This window comes from Melopsittacus undulatus, chromosome 1, assembly GCF_012275295.1.
Source record: "Melopsittacus undulatus isolate bMelUnd1 chromosome 1, bMelUnd1.mat.Z, whole genome shotgun sequence".
Classification (NCBI taxonomy): Eukaryota; Metazoa; Chordata; class Aves; order Psittaciformes; family Psittaculidae; genus Melopsittacus; species Melopsittacus undulatus.
In genome coordinates, this window is record NC_047527.1 from 132349995 (window position 1) to 132365458 (window position 15464).

General features: G+C 38.0%; 1 protein-coding gene across 1 annotated transcript in view; it reads right to left on the bottom strand.

Moving 5' to 3' along the window:
* The window catches only part of RBMS3 (RNA binding motif single stranded interacting protein 3), a 707098-nt gene that overhangs the window by 238841 nt on the left and 452793 nt on the right, over nucleotides 1–15464 (bottom strand). The gene's annotated exons all lie outside the window — the stretch shown is intronic.

Below are 15464 nucleotides of genomic sequence, written 5' to 3' on the forward strand. Positions count from 1 at the left end.
ATTTCCTGTTTAGTTTGGCATGTCTCATTTAGGGCAGGACAAGATGCCCTCCCATATTATCTCATTACTCATGGAAATAAAACATGGTTATACCAAGGACTTGATAAATCCCATTAGGCATGTCAGAAGGGCAAGACTGTCCCACTGAATAGGTGAGGAAAGAAAAAGGGAAATATTGGAGATGCTTCACTGAAAGGAAATGTACTTAATATAAGCTCAGCCATAAAAAAATCTGGGTAAATAGGTAAGAACTGAAACAGGAACTCCATCACTGAAATGAGAAAAAGGAATGGAAAAGCGAAGACAGTGGTGAAATTCTGCTTCTGATTAAAAGAGCATACACACAACTCTCTTCCTACCTTGTTGTGTATTTATCTTTGCCTTCATAAATCATACAATACCTAGGGAATGGCATGGCCCTTCCTCAGTCTTTGCTAAGTGTCTAGCACTTCTCAGAAGGTACTGCAATCTAAATAACAATGACCAACAAATGATAGCTTCCTCTTGTCCGGTGCTGAAATAGTTCAGTGAGTTTCATATAGTTTGAAGAATATAACGAAGAAAACTTCAGTGAATGATTATGTGATGCAAAGGAGGATTTCAAAATGATCTTTCACTAATTCAAAGCAACAGCTTATAATATGCAGCACAGGATTCTCACTTATTTGTATTTTGTTTTATAAATGTGTATTTTGATTTATAAATTTTGCTTCCAAAATGCTTTTCTACATTATTTTCCTAAAGTGTCAAAGCTCTGACTACACTGTAAGATTTAGCACTATACCAAGATTTAAACTCATTTACTGTGACTTCAATTTAAAGTGCAACTTGGTGCAACCAAGAGAAGAGCTGGAGCAAGAAATGCCTTTGCTAAGATGAACCACACTAAGGGACACGTAGCAAATGGAGCATCTTGACCTATGTAAAACATCCAAAAGCCATCTACAAACTCACAGAGAGAATGAAGTGAGTGATCTTTAGGAAGCCAGTTAATGGGCTACTGAGGATCTTTGGAGGTAAAGAGATAAAAGGAAAATCCATGCTCTCAAAACAACTCTAAAAGAAAAAATTTGGAAGTATGAATTATCATCCAGTCATTCTCATAAACATTAATAATGCTGAAACAGGTTCAGATACTGTCAATACTTAACATAAAAAAAGAAGCAGTACTTAAATGAATGTTGAATGCATCACCCATTGCTCATCCTGAGGCCCAGAACACAGTAACTGGCTTGACAGCACAGTAACCAGCTCTGTTAGTTATTATATATACTTATCTGGTGGCACTGACTGAAGGTGGCAGATAGTATATGAAGGGAAAATGAGTGCATAATGGGAGTACGGTTCCCCAGATCCCAGGAGGAATAAAACCCTGTAGCAATTGAGGTTAAATCAAAGCTGTACGAAAAGAAATGCTCAGCTCATTTAGATGCAAATATATCCAGACACCACTATGCACCACCTCTAAACAGTACTGCACATCCAGTATTACTTCCATTGTACCAACAAATGCCTGTCTTCTCTATAATAATGTTCTCTTTGATGAACAAGCTGTGAAAGAGTTAGCACATACTTACATTCAATCAACAAACTTCATCAGCACAGCAAGATGAACAAAAATCATATCCATAGCAGATCATATCCATCTGACCTTTTCATCTCTCTCTCCCTGAATGCACATATGTGAGGCAGGCAGACGTGCACATACACACAAGCAGAAGCAATACATAATGTCTGAAGTCAGCTTCTGGTCAAGGACCCTCAGTATTTCCTCCAATGGTATTTCATTCACTGCAAGAACTGGATTTTAATTTGTGCCATCTACAGAGCTATGCACAGAGTTCATACTCAAGTAATGAAAGAGAATAGAAAAATAGTTTATTAAATTAATGCAACCCTTTTTATCTAAATAACTTATTTACTAAAATTACTAATCTACTAGTTCACAGCATTGAGCCAGGATGTGGCCTACTCGTCACAGGCTAGCAAAATTAACCCTGTGCATGTTGCAGGACTATAGCTTGAGAACAGGTTATTGGCCAACAGCCACTTTTCAGAAACCATCTATATGCATATTTTTCTCCGAAAACACATGCAGCAATTTGAGGCAGTTTATCCTTCCTCGAAGGAAGAATGAATCACCAATTTATTACTTTGAAAGAATTTGTTGGTATGTCAGAATCTTTAGTTTTTCACAGTTGGGCCCTGATCTGATAGGTCGTTTACCATCTAGAAACAAAATCTTTACACTTAAAGTGAGTGGTAGAAGTTAACAACACTCTTGACTCCACTGTTCCAGTTTGAAAAACACAGGACTTAGCGAGCTGTAATGGCCTGACGGGGTCCTAGGCAGCCAGCTTCGGTTAACAATGCTTCTTTTTCAAATTCTGCTTCTGTAAGAAGCTATTGGCCTCTAAATTGCAGCAAGAAGATTAATTGGAGGTTCTACTTTGTTAAGACTGGTTTTGTAGACTTTCAGATGGCTTAAAACACGTGAAATATTTGCCTAAATGTACACTGCTTATACAGATCAGATGGGATCCTCTTTCAAACATGATTCTTGAAGAAACTGCTGAACCTTACCTATGATTTAGGTCCCAATATGCCTTAATTGCACCTCCTTTCGGCTCTTCAGATCTGTGAGGGAGAAGGCAGTTTGTGGATTCAGCAGGCCAAAGTGCACATCATGGGCTGTGGCTGGTAATTTGAAAGATGCCTAGAAGGACACTCTAGATCCTGGTTCCAGCTTGATGGGCCAAGCTGACCTCTGGGCATGAGTCTGTTACCTCAGCTGTGCCTTTGGGCTTAAAACTAAACACAGTAGGTATGCAGGGCCCCCACTGATGGACAGAAGACTACTGTGGAATGACTTTAATAAAGATATCTTCTAGCTGCAACTTGAGTTTTAAAAGCAAATCTGACTTCTCACTCCTGAATCTTCCAGGTTAAAATCTTGCACCACACCACTAAGGGTGAAAAACAAAAGCAAGGTCTATACAAAACCAATGTTCATTGTTAGCTTTTAAAGAAAAAATGTTGGTGTTGTTTAAGGTTTGTGTTTCTTCTTTTACTTTTAAACGATATGTTAAGTGAGGGTGGTTAATTAAAATTAGAAGATCAACAGAGATCACTTGTTGATTAAAAAACTCCAATATATTCCATTTCTGCTCCAAAAGAAGACAATGAAATGAGGCAACAAAGCATTTTACATGGGTGGAACATCACTTAAGGATGTAGAATAACAAAATCTTGAAATAATCCATTACATCTTCCTAACAGAAGACTCTTTGTATTCCTGTATTGCACAATGAATTCACCTGTTAACTTTGTATCCAAACTATAGGCCTGTGTTCTAATCCGTCAAACTTCAGAACTACAAATCGCTGCTAGGTAATTCTGTGCAATTTTGCTTTTAAACATGATTAGAAGTGGCAGTACCAAGGCTGAGGGTCATCTGAATCATCCAAACTTCCGTATTTGAGTTCTTACTGGCAAAAACTGAGTTTTGTCTTAAAACAACTGAACTTGAGTCCCTGAAACGTATTTGTACGTATATCTGTCATCTGGATATTTGTATTGGGACGGCAAGATTTCATAGTCATCTAACACAAATATTAGACACAAATATCTCCCAAGAGTGCCAATTTGAACAGGGTAGATCATTCTCTTAGCAAATATGTTCTGTATGCCTCAAGGTTTTTCTCTACATAATATTTATGTGAATAGCAATTCTAACAAAAAAAAAATCAAACAAAGCCATGAAAGAAGTAGTAAAACACCCATCTATAATTCAGGCCTGCATTTCACATTGTTCTATCTTCATGTTAAAACATTTAGCAGTGAAATATCTGCATGGATAATAAAGAGTCATTGGTGTTCTTTATTTTTAAAAAATAATCTTAAAGGTAATAAAACCCTGCCAATCCATGGAACCTAATCCTCATTTCCTAAAGCATGTGAGCTTTTATCGTGACTGAAGTAGATACTCCTCACAGGAAAAATACCAAGATTTAATGTTATGAATTCATCCACCCTTAACTGGCATTTTCTCGTTCTACCTTCCTTTTTGAAATGCAGCATCTTAGAAAGCATTTAAAGCTTAGAAACACATATATTTAACTTACATTCTAAATCTGCCTAACTTTCTATATTTGTGGAATTATAAGCAGCAAGAAATTAAGCTCCAGGACACAAGACAAGACTTTCCTAGTACAACTCAGGATACTGAGCTGTCATATTCATGGTGTTTAACAACAGCAAACCAGTTGATATAATCATTAAAGACAAGCTGAAGAACAGAACTTTCAGCTGTGAACATTTGCGAACACTTGGAAGGTCACTTTAAAACATGCATTTTTAAAACCTAACATCTGCGTTTGCCTCTAGACCTGGTAAAGCATTCAGATTTAACTTGAGGACTCCAAAAGAAATTTTCCATTCAACATGCAAAATAATGCTGCTTAGACACTTGCTAAAAATAAAAAGTTTCTGCTGCAAACATCACAATGCTCATCAATTGACTTAAAGGTAGTAAAATATACTTATCAGGCAAGGCACTGCCCAGTTGAGAGATGGAACTACAACACTGCAAAGGCCCTCTCTGAAAAATAGTGTACAACCATGTTCAAGAAAGATGGATGATGAGTGTGCAGTAACATACGAAAAATAACATGGTATGTTAACAATAGCAAAAGGAAGGATGCAAATACAGTGTCGTTCTGCTTTAGAAATGTTTCATGTGGATTGACAGAGGTGGAAAGACTGAAGTGAAAAGACTGCACTCACATGGGAACAAAGTTGGTTGTTACAGGAGGGAAGACATTTGTGAAGGCAAAATTTCCAAAATATGAAGTGAAAGGCTAACACATAAGGGGTTGTCAAAGAAACACCAGTAAACAGGTAATAAATAGTATTTACAGGTATCATTCAATGCCTGATCTGATCTATGGACTGTTAAGACCAAGTGACTTCAGAGGGCTGTGTTCTGTGAGAGGTTTTCATCACAGTATAAAGTGTTCCAGGTCTCAGCTATTACAAATTTAAAAGACCTCTCATCAAAGAAATGGAGAAACCTTTAGTAAAATCCTGTATAAAGGATAAGGTACTAGATGATGCTCCCAGGAGGAAAGTGCCTAAGTTGCTACTTTGTCAGACCATGTCCTTTAGATAAGCCTGCACCAGGCTTCCCAGACGTTTTGCGATCAAAGAGAGCCAGTACAATAGTCACTTCCAGGAGAGAAGTACCCCTGTAACTAATCTAATTGCTGACTGACATAAAATGTCCAGCCTCTTCAATGTACTCCTGTAAGCCAATCTGGAAATTACGTATATACTCAAGAGAAATGAATAGCAAGCAATAGTGCAATCATGCAAGATGAAACTATTTGAACTTCAAGCAAAGCAAAGCAAATCATAGTCTGCAACCAACTCTCCTTTTTAACATAGAAAGCCTGACTTCAAGAAGAATTAGAAGACTGATCATGCAAGAGAGAGCCATTGCATATTTCAGCTAATGAAATTTTTATTCTGAAAGGAAAATATTTCCATTCGCATAGGCCCAGTAGCCCCAGGAGAGAGGGCAAGGCAGCAAGACCCCTGTGGCCCTATTACAGCCAGATTTCCACCTCATTTGGATCAGTTCTAGCGCCTTTACCAAACTCATGATTTTACTACGTGAAATGTGCTGTACAGTAATAAGGCAGTCTGACATAAATTAGGTCACGCTGTTAGCAGTGGTGACCTTTTACTGGTGAACAGTTTTTAAGCAAGAGAAAGGATTTTTTGGAAGCTAAGACGATGCAAAAACCTCCCTTCACTGACTCCACATGCTGCTTTATGCTGTGTTACTATAATAAAGCAACATAGCCATATAAATGATATTCCTGGTTTTCCATAACAAGCTATAATTGGAGTAGGTGACAAGGAAAATGTTTAGATAAACAGTGGGATCATAACCTTTTATGCAAAATGGACAAATAAGTTATGGAAATATCTGGGAAACCCTGGGGCTGAGTAGCTCTACTTCAAGCCATAGGCACAGCTAAAGCAGACAGTAAATCACTAAATCTCATCTCAGGCTTTACAATTTTGTTGTTTTGGTTTTTGCCAGTTTTTGCTGACAGATGGAAAAATACTGGCTGAATGTGACCAAGATTTAATTTACCCCCATTTTCCTTTCTATTTCTACAGCACATTCCTAAAAAAAAAACACACAGCATTTTATTTCCAGTGCTTAAAGAATTACTAGTAAATAGTCACACTCCAACGGTACATACTATAAAACCAATACTGTAATACTTTCTATTACTCAGGAGAGTATTAGAGAGAATTGTGTTATATTACAGAATTTTCTCAATAATATTTCTAAATGATTATGTATTAATGCATGCATATATTTGTTTGTATACAGTCACAAATACTTACATGCAACTATGCATGCACATACTAAACCCCATATGTTCATATACAGAGAGAAAGAACTGTGATACTGCAAACAGCATCTTGTATTAACTAAGGATAGTAAAGTGGCAAAGATACCTTTGAAGATAGCGAAGCATTTCTTCAAAGCACCTTCTCTTTACCTGTTTATCAGCTGCATTTAAGAACCAAGAATGATTTAACTGCCTGAAGAAATGACATCTAAGACAGACTTCAGTGACAGATATCAGAAAGACATGTCCAGTTGTTCTGAGGAATTTAAAGTCAAGTTTTCCAGCACAAAGCCTTAACTATCCCAACTTCAACTTTCTAACTTTATAAATGAAGTATCTTATACTCCCTTTCTTAGCTTTTTATTTTTCTTTAGGCATTTTGATAAAAATAGCAACATTGCATACTGAGAAATGGTAATTGTTGAACACGCCCTGGTTTGTTCCTTAATGGTACCTAGATAAGCGTAGTTATGTCCATTCTAACATGGGGAAAATATACCTTCTATCAGATGCTATAAATATTCTAATTCTGTGTTCACTCAGGGGAGGTCTGACTTTTCCAACTACAAAAATGCATTTACAGCTGCTATCATCAAAGTCTTTATTGTTCTCCATGGTATTAAAGACGGCAAGTAGCACAGGAAATAACTGTTGCACCTGTACCTCTCATTACTGCATTGTAGGGGGGGTTATTTTTGGTAGATGTAAACCTCCCACAGGTCTCCAGGACGTATCTCTGTTTAGGTTTTTTGAAGAACCAAAAGAACAATTTCTTAGGACTGGATGTTGTGCTGCCAAGATTTTAAATGCAGAAAAGGCAGGTAAGTTCTTTATTTGGGGGTGGGGAGGCAGTTCTGCAGAAGGCTAATCAATACAAACTCAGGAACACCCAAATTGCAAATTACTGGAGTCTAGGAGAGTACTCTGGGGAAGTATCTTGAGGTGATTATCTGGTTCTTGCAGTCCTGTGTAGGCAACTGCTATAGCACACTATCAGAAACAGAATCTGATGTCAAGGGACCTTTGCTCTAGCCCGATACTGCCAGTTTTATGTTCTTCTATCACTTGCATTTATTTTGATCACATCAAAGTTAGTCTAACATGATTGCAAATAGAATTGTACCCTTCATATCATTATTACCTCCCTTTCTGAGCACAAATACATACATGGAAAGTCCAAAGACTAAAAGATTCAATGAGCTGACCTCATGACCCAGTTTGTTGCAGAGCCTAATCTGATAATTTTATACAATGGAAAAATAGAAGGGTATTTTTTCCAGCAACAAACATTATCATTCATTAGTGAACAAGATTGCATCTAAACCTAAATTTATTTAGATTACAGACAAACCACTCAGACACGTCAGTTAAATGGGAGACATTCATTAATAAGGAAACAACAAGCAGAGTATTTACTAATACAGTAACATTTAGATATTCAGAAAGGGATGCATATATGCACAGGGAATATCTATGTATATTGCTAGTAGATTTGTGTTTACTGTCGGATTATGCACCTGTGTATTTCCAGACTGATGATCTGTTACTCTGGCACTCGCATTTACTCACATGAAATGCGACTGGAGTTTGCACACCTGCTTTCCAAATCAAACAGAATAACCTGAAAGTGGCCTGATTTTCACACAAATCGTATTGCTTTGTTGAACGTGTGTCTCAGTCCAGACTAAGTGGGTTTACGTCTTAAAGCATGCACATATCCTCCTGCTGGTGGTCATGTGAATCATCTCCTCCTCCTTCCGAGGAAGCATGCTAGATACAGTGATTTTTTTGTTTCTCACCTTACAAGAGCATCATCCTCATGCTGAGCTACAGGAGAACATGATTAAATGATATGTCACTGAAAGAAAGGCTATGTCCATTTTCTACCACAGTAATATTTTCTAAAACCACAGGGTTTTGATCATTTCAGAGTGCCCTGGGTTTTTCCTGGTGAGTAAAGATGTGCTTACTGAATTCAGAACATAGTTTCTCTCAGTCTGAGCTGCAGATTCCCGAGCTGCATAGTTGTGGTCAGTAACTCCTTCATGGGGTGTTTAGAGTTTCCTGAGTATGGAGGAAAAAAATAATTAATCTGACTCCAGTGTTTAACTCATTTGCAGGACTCAGATTTCTTCTTCTGCAAACATAAAGGATTTGCAAAGAGTGCGTAAGAGCTTCCAAGATGTATAGCTATGTGAGTGCTAAAGATAGGGAGCCCCATTCTTCTCTTCGGTTTAAATTGCCAAAGCTCTGTGGATTTCAGCTGTATTATTACCAATTCAAATGTGTTCCAAGTCAGAGGAAAGTCAAGAACAATGTGTATTTACGAAAAAAGGCCAATTTTTGTTTGGCTGAAATTCATAACCTGAAAAGAACCCAGTAATTCCACTATCCTCAAAAAATTCTCTAAAAGTTGGCTACATCTTTCACTTACCAGCAACTGTTCTGTGGTGCAGGGCATTAGTAGCATGGAGGTGGATGTATTTACTGATTATTTACATTGCAATTTTCAAAGGCAGAGGAATGTTTTAATCTTAGATGAAGTTACAGTATGAACAAACCCAAGTCATTCTAGAAACTAACACAGCACTTGAAAAGGGAAGTAAAATACCACGGCAAGGTCTATTTTAGGTGATAGCTAGAGAATAAACATGATTGTATGTGCTGTAAGATTTTCTAACCTAACTTAGTGGCTAAGAAAGGTGCTGAGCTAAGATTTTTGGGAACAAAGGAACACAGCACTGACCTAATTCCTCTCCAATAACCAACAGCAAAGTCTCATTCACTTCCAGAGAGTAGAATTATGCTAAGTTAAGCACTTCTGAAAACCCCCAAAGAAATGTTTGTGTATAAGTTTGGCAGGTGTGGTACAAGGACTGCCAACGCACACCCCCTTTCATACTGACATAAATGATTTTAGGAGCATTACATGCAAGTGTAAAAAGGCAGTTGCATTTTATTATCCCCAGGTTCACATGACGTTTTTCCAGCTTGTGAATGTACGCCTAAAAGCAGGAACAGGATCATTAAGCTCAATTCACACAGGCTACCATACAGTTCTCAGGTAGAAGCATGAAACTTTCCAAATGATACTATGAAGCCCTTCCATTAATGTCATGTATCTTTGCTATCACCCCAATCCATCACTGTTTTTAGAAAGCTGCTCTTTGCTTTAGTCTTGATTGTCTAGGACTCTCATAAGACACACTCATCTGCTACTGCAGATTTTCTGAAATGTAAAGTTAGCACTTTGCTACAGCACATCTGTGATTTAAATCCTAAATTTAGACAGCGTTTCATCTGGAAAAAACTTCCAGGTTTGGAAAGGCACATCTTCCTAAGAAATTTTGTGATAAAATCGGACATAAACAAACGATTTAGCATCTCCTCAACACTTTTACTTCATCAATCATTATCTTTTACGGAATAGAAAAATATCCTATACTTACAAAATCTGCACTTCAGGGCCACCTCTAGCTGGTAAAGTATGATTCCATATTATAAGAGTGAAAGATAGTTTATGCCAAACAGCAACATAGTAAGCAGATAAGAGAGGATGAAGAGAGCATGGCTTTGATAAGTGGCACTATATGAAACTTGGGTCTTGTGGTTATTGCTTCTGCAGGACTCCTTTGGCATGGTTAACTTGGGAAAAGAAATCAAAGAAGAGAGATATTGGCACCCGTAATTTCCAAATCTAAACCAAGCCACCTTCCACTTCTTTGCAGCTATAATTTTTCATTATAATTTAACCCAGGACTCTTACTGATTCAGGTCAGTACTGGTCAGTCAGTATGTACTGTGCACAAATGCAGGGAGAGATACTTAGCGTTTTGGAAAGATAAGAAGAACATTTAGTGCAAGAGTGCTCCACACACATGCACACAGTTGTGCCAAACATCTCTGGCAACTGGTAAAGCAGCAGCCCACGCCTGGCTATGCAATTCATTTGGAAACAACATGGAAAGTGGCCAGCATTAGCACAGCACAGTTCTCATCTTCTCCTACACTACTGAGTATGTCAGGACTTCCAGAGCCACCAGCTCCTGCTCTAACACCAAATCAAGAATATCTTTTAGAACTAGCCTATACAAATATTTGACTTCACTGAACAGTTTGCTTTATGTATGTGTGTGAAGGGGGATGAGGAGGAGGGGGATGATACCTGATAATTACAGAATGAAATTAAACCAAAGCCTGACAATTTCAATGTTTAAAAGTCCTAGCATCCTGCTTTGGTATCAGAAGGAAAGTTGACTCAGTCAGTAGGCTGCAGTGCACAAGTATTGTCCAAAAATGCAAACAAGGAGTATCCTGCAGTTTGGTTAGCTAAATTCTGCAGACACTTCAATCATAAATTAAGAAACCACTTGTGGGGTTCAGTATATCAGATGGTCAGTGTATAGGCCATATTTCACTTTTTGTAAGGATAGCACTTTTATTAAATATTTTCATGAATTTTAAAACTGAAAAACACAGAGAATCAAAACTTTCCATTAAAAAATATTCAGAAGAAGAGCCTTTACTGGAAAGTCTTTCTATTTTCTACAGTTCCCATTTTAAAGAACAGCCCTTTACAGTATTGGTATATGACATAATAAGAATAAAATAATAAGAATAATGGATAGAATTTTAAGAGAAAATGAAGCTGAAAAATGAGCAGGCAGAATGGACTGATTTTAGTTGGTCAGCTGACTCATACCAGAGCAATTCTTGAAACCTACACAGTAGCCTGGAAAACAAATAAAATTCTTCTGTGGGATTTCCTATTCCTTAGTCCTTTGAGAAAAAAAAAAAAAAAAACTGTTGATTTAATTATACAGCAACCAACTCTGTTCCTCTTCAAAAGTTCTTACGCATGGTTCTGTTCCATAGGAAACAGCTCCCTTTTATGTTTCACCTAGATGGTGATTACTGCCTGTATTTAAGCTTCTGCATGATGGAGAGATAAGAAGACTATGACACAAGAAACAAAGTCACATTCTGTAATTCCCTTGTCAAACAAAACACATCAGAACCTATCAGCACAGTCCTTTTTCAGAAGCAGCTCTTTAGTATACCCTCTAGATGGCAATTACTGTAGCAGAGCAGTTGAGAGATGTTCCTTGGTCTTAGACAACTGTCAACACTAATAAAATATTTCTTCAGTGTCCACACAGTTGCTGAGGATGTCTAAATGCATTATACATACAAAAGAAAAACCCAGAGAAGACATCCTTCATCAAATACATCTTTCAGTACTTATAAATGCACTTGGAAAAACAGCAGGATTGAAAATACGTCTTTTGTGAACGTGTTTGTTTCAATGCTCTAGATGGGCTGCTAGATACTAAAGAAGATACAAAGTACTCTTTGCAAGTACCTGTCATTGCCTGAACCTCCACATTATGCAATCTTTACAGCAGACTAGAACTGAAAATGAAAGAGGACCGCAAAATGTCCATTAAGGTATGAACTGATTGCACAGTCCACCAACTTCGGGGTAACTTCAGACATCTGATTTATCTAGACTTGATTCTTCAGGTGATTTAGACTCATTGGCATCATTAAAAGCTTACATACAAAGCAGATTAAGAAGTCTCCTCCTGAATATGTAATTCTGGGTGAAGGACTATTGAAAATCCCAATAATAGATGTGGCTACAGGTTTTATTAGAACATTGATAGGTTTTTCACGTGTACTAGCTTCTTTGCCCACTTCTCCGAGCCAACTCCCATATTAATAAAACTCTCCTTATTAATTTTCCATGTTCTGTCTATAACATCTTCTGGAAAATGCAGGAAAGGAGCAGATGGAAAAAACAAAACTGATACGTAAACCATGCACGTAAGCATTGTCTTTTCTGTGTTGTGTTTGTGTAGTCCCTAGCACAGAGACAAATCAGTTGTGAGATTATTCAGTGACATATCAGTTTTGCCATTTTCAGTAGGAAAACAAAACAAAACCCCCCACCTGGACCATACAACCCTGGAGAAGCAGGCACAACATACATACAAATGAATCTGCATGTCCAAGTTATTTCCAAAGGCAAGCAGGAAGCACATAATAAAGTACGGTAGCCAGCTGAGAAACCATCACTTCAGCAGCTCCATAGCATTAATTCTTGTCAGCAAATGAAATTATTAACAATCACTTTTGAAAATTACAGACAACTAAGGTGAACTTCACTGGGCATAGGAAAGTGGCAGCAGTCAAAACTACTGCTTTGGGTGCATATGTGAAAGAAATGAGAGGCAAAATGAGAAAGAAATGAGAGAGGCGACAACATATGTGTGTACAGGAGTCTCACACAGCTCTCACATGGATAAGACACCAACAACTTGTTACACCAAGCGGTGCACGGATGCTTGAAACCTCACTTTCCAGCCACCACCACTACCTCTGCAAGCATAATACTGCTGTCCTCCCTCAGCTGAATCCTCTCCTGACTACTTTAGACCAGAATGAAAAGAGAGATTCAAATACATTTAATGATGGTTTTCCCTGCATAGTATTATGGGGTATATTAGCCTTGACAGAACAAGTTTCCCAACAGTGATGGAACTTGGAGCATAATCCACCAGAGTTTAACCTTCTTCCAGAAGCAGCACTCTCAGATAAAATCAGCCAAAAAGGTGTCCAAATGCTATAAAAATGAGGGAGGTGGCTGTACTTAAGCATCGAGAAAATGAGTTTATTTTACTCAAGTATCCACAAGATACTTCTGCTAGCCAACATGGGTGGGGGTTCAGGTCTGCTTTTCATTTTTCAAAGAAGATTCCTGGATTTCTATGAGAAAAATTATATTGTGTTAAAACTTACAAAGAACTTCTTTTTCCGAGCAAGAGTTCTCTCCAGGAAATCACAGACAATAGTGACACTTCAGCATAGCTTCTCTCACTATTGGAGAAGGCCAGAGCATAGCAAAAGCTGGCTGATGCCTTTTTCACCTTTTTTGAAAAGCATCCATGACTGGAGTGAGGCTTTTGACATTTGCTGTACACAGGCTGCAGTCTTCTCTTGGGCCTCTACGCAAGGCAGCTCCACTGCTTTCCAATGCAGAACAAGAGATACAGGACACTGACTGTACTGTTTAAAGGTATGGCATAAAAAGGTTTAGGTAATTTTTCCACACTTAAGTCTTTTTTCTTTGATTTCATTTGCTAGTCACCACTAATTATAGCAATTCTTGCTATAAACCACTAAAAACTGCTCCAGATAAATTTCCAAAAGTGGAGGCTAAATTCTTCTTCTGTCTCTTTCTTCAAACCTCTTCTGAGCCCTCACTGTTAACTCAGACACTGGCAGGTAACACCGTCTTTCAGTCTTGTTATGCAATTTGGCTTTCACCATGCACAGGAACTAACATGCTTCTCCAGATAGATTTGTGTTCCCAGGCTCCTGCCTTCTCAGCAATGTGAAGTACTTTGTGTAGAGTCGTCTCAATTTCCTTTGAATCCCCATTTTTCTAAATACTTTTACTTTTTTTAGAGATAGGAAAAGTCGGTTGTATATTTATCTTGAACTATCAAGTGCACTAAAAAGAACCTATCTGGGATTCCAGGCACCATGGCTAAATAACAAAAATAGAGTCAGCCTTATGCAAACAAATGTGTACACACCAGCTGCCACAAAATCATGCAGGGCAAAAAAAGTTCTCCCATCACAGATCCCCCAGAAAACAAACCTCAGCGGCTGGTACAGCTCTTCGCACTCTGACAGTGTCAGACTTTGCTTTTCTCCCCAAAATACTTGACAGTCCAAAACACAGTATTCTAAGTCACATTGTTTTGGTATTTCCACACCTGCAAGTGCCGAAATTGTTCCTTGTTCTGAATCACGAGAATACCAAATACAGATTTATCTTTCAATCCTATCTTTAAATGTCTAATTTTAAATCTACAACTTTACAGATTAATGTACTTAAAGATTTATTCCTCCCCAAAAATGGCTGATAATAACCAATAGGCCAAAACAGATCTCCTGTCTTTTGTTTCTTTTTCACAGCTTGAGTAATGTGTCAAATTGCCTCTATTTTAACAAGGAGAGGCAGTATATCTGAGAAATGAAATATCATAGTCCTTAGTTGGTGTTCACATTCTTCAGTTTGCCATCTTTTACCCATTTGAAGCAAACATTTTTATTGCCATATGTCAATAAAAACTAAGAGCCAATAAAACAGCATAGTTTGCTTTGTGGGGTATGGTTAAACAGAAATATGTGGATGACATCCAGTTACTTTAAGGCACAGGGAGTGAATTCAGTAGAAGGCAAAAGAACCTCATTTACCACAAAGGATTTTTAAAAACAAACAAAAAAAAATAGCAAAAAATATATTTAGTATGCTACTGTTGAGAAACAAAGGTTTTAAATCACCAATGTTACTATAAATAGGAATCTTCAAATGTGGTGATGGTTTATTAGTTGATTTGCCTCTGTTTTTGTAATTACCTGTTTGTTTTCACTGCTTGAGATTCTAGGCCGGCACCATCTTTGCAGAGACTAAATCAAGCAATATTAAGGGCTTTTTGTGATTCTAGGACAAGGCATTTTTTAAATACAAAACAACAGCTATTTTTGCTGACTGACACCGTCTAGAAAAGGCTCCTGATTATGCCTTCAGAAAGGCAAGAGCTGGAGCACATGATGGCCACTGCTATAACCCCCATCCCCTTCATCCACCCCCTTTGTTTGGGGACAAAGGACAATTCCAGAACCAGAGTATCTGTGCTCACTGTGCTTCCTACAAGATGTACAGCATGGCTCCTGCAGCCTCTCTGGACAACAGATGCCAGTCACCTCCAGACAACCTGCAGCAACTGTTCATGCAGCAACCTACTACCATTTACATCCTCAAAATAAAAAGACAGGAGAAGCCAAACCGACACAGACCAAACAAAACTTTCCTTATGCTCAGTCAATCGCTCCTTCAGAGAAGCCCACCAGGCACGCCAGAAAAGTATAACTATTCCCAGGCAAAGGAACTAAATGAAGACAACTCCGAGGTGAAGAAAAGGCAACTTTTTCACACTGCAGTCAGCACAAATGCATTTC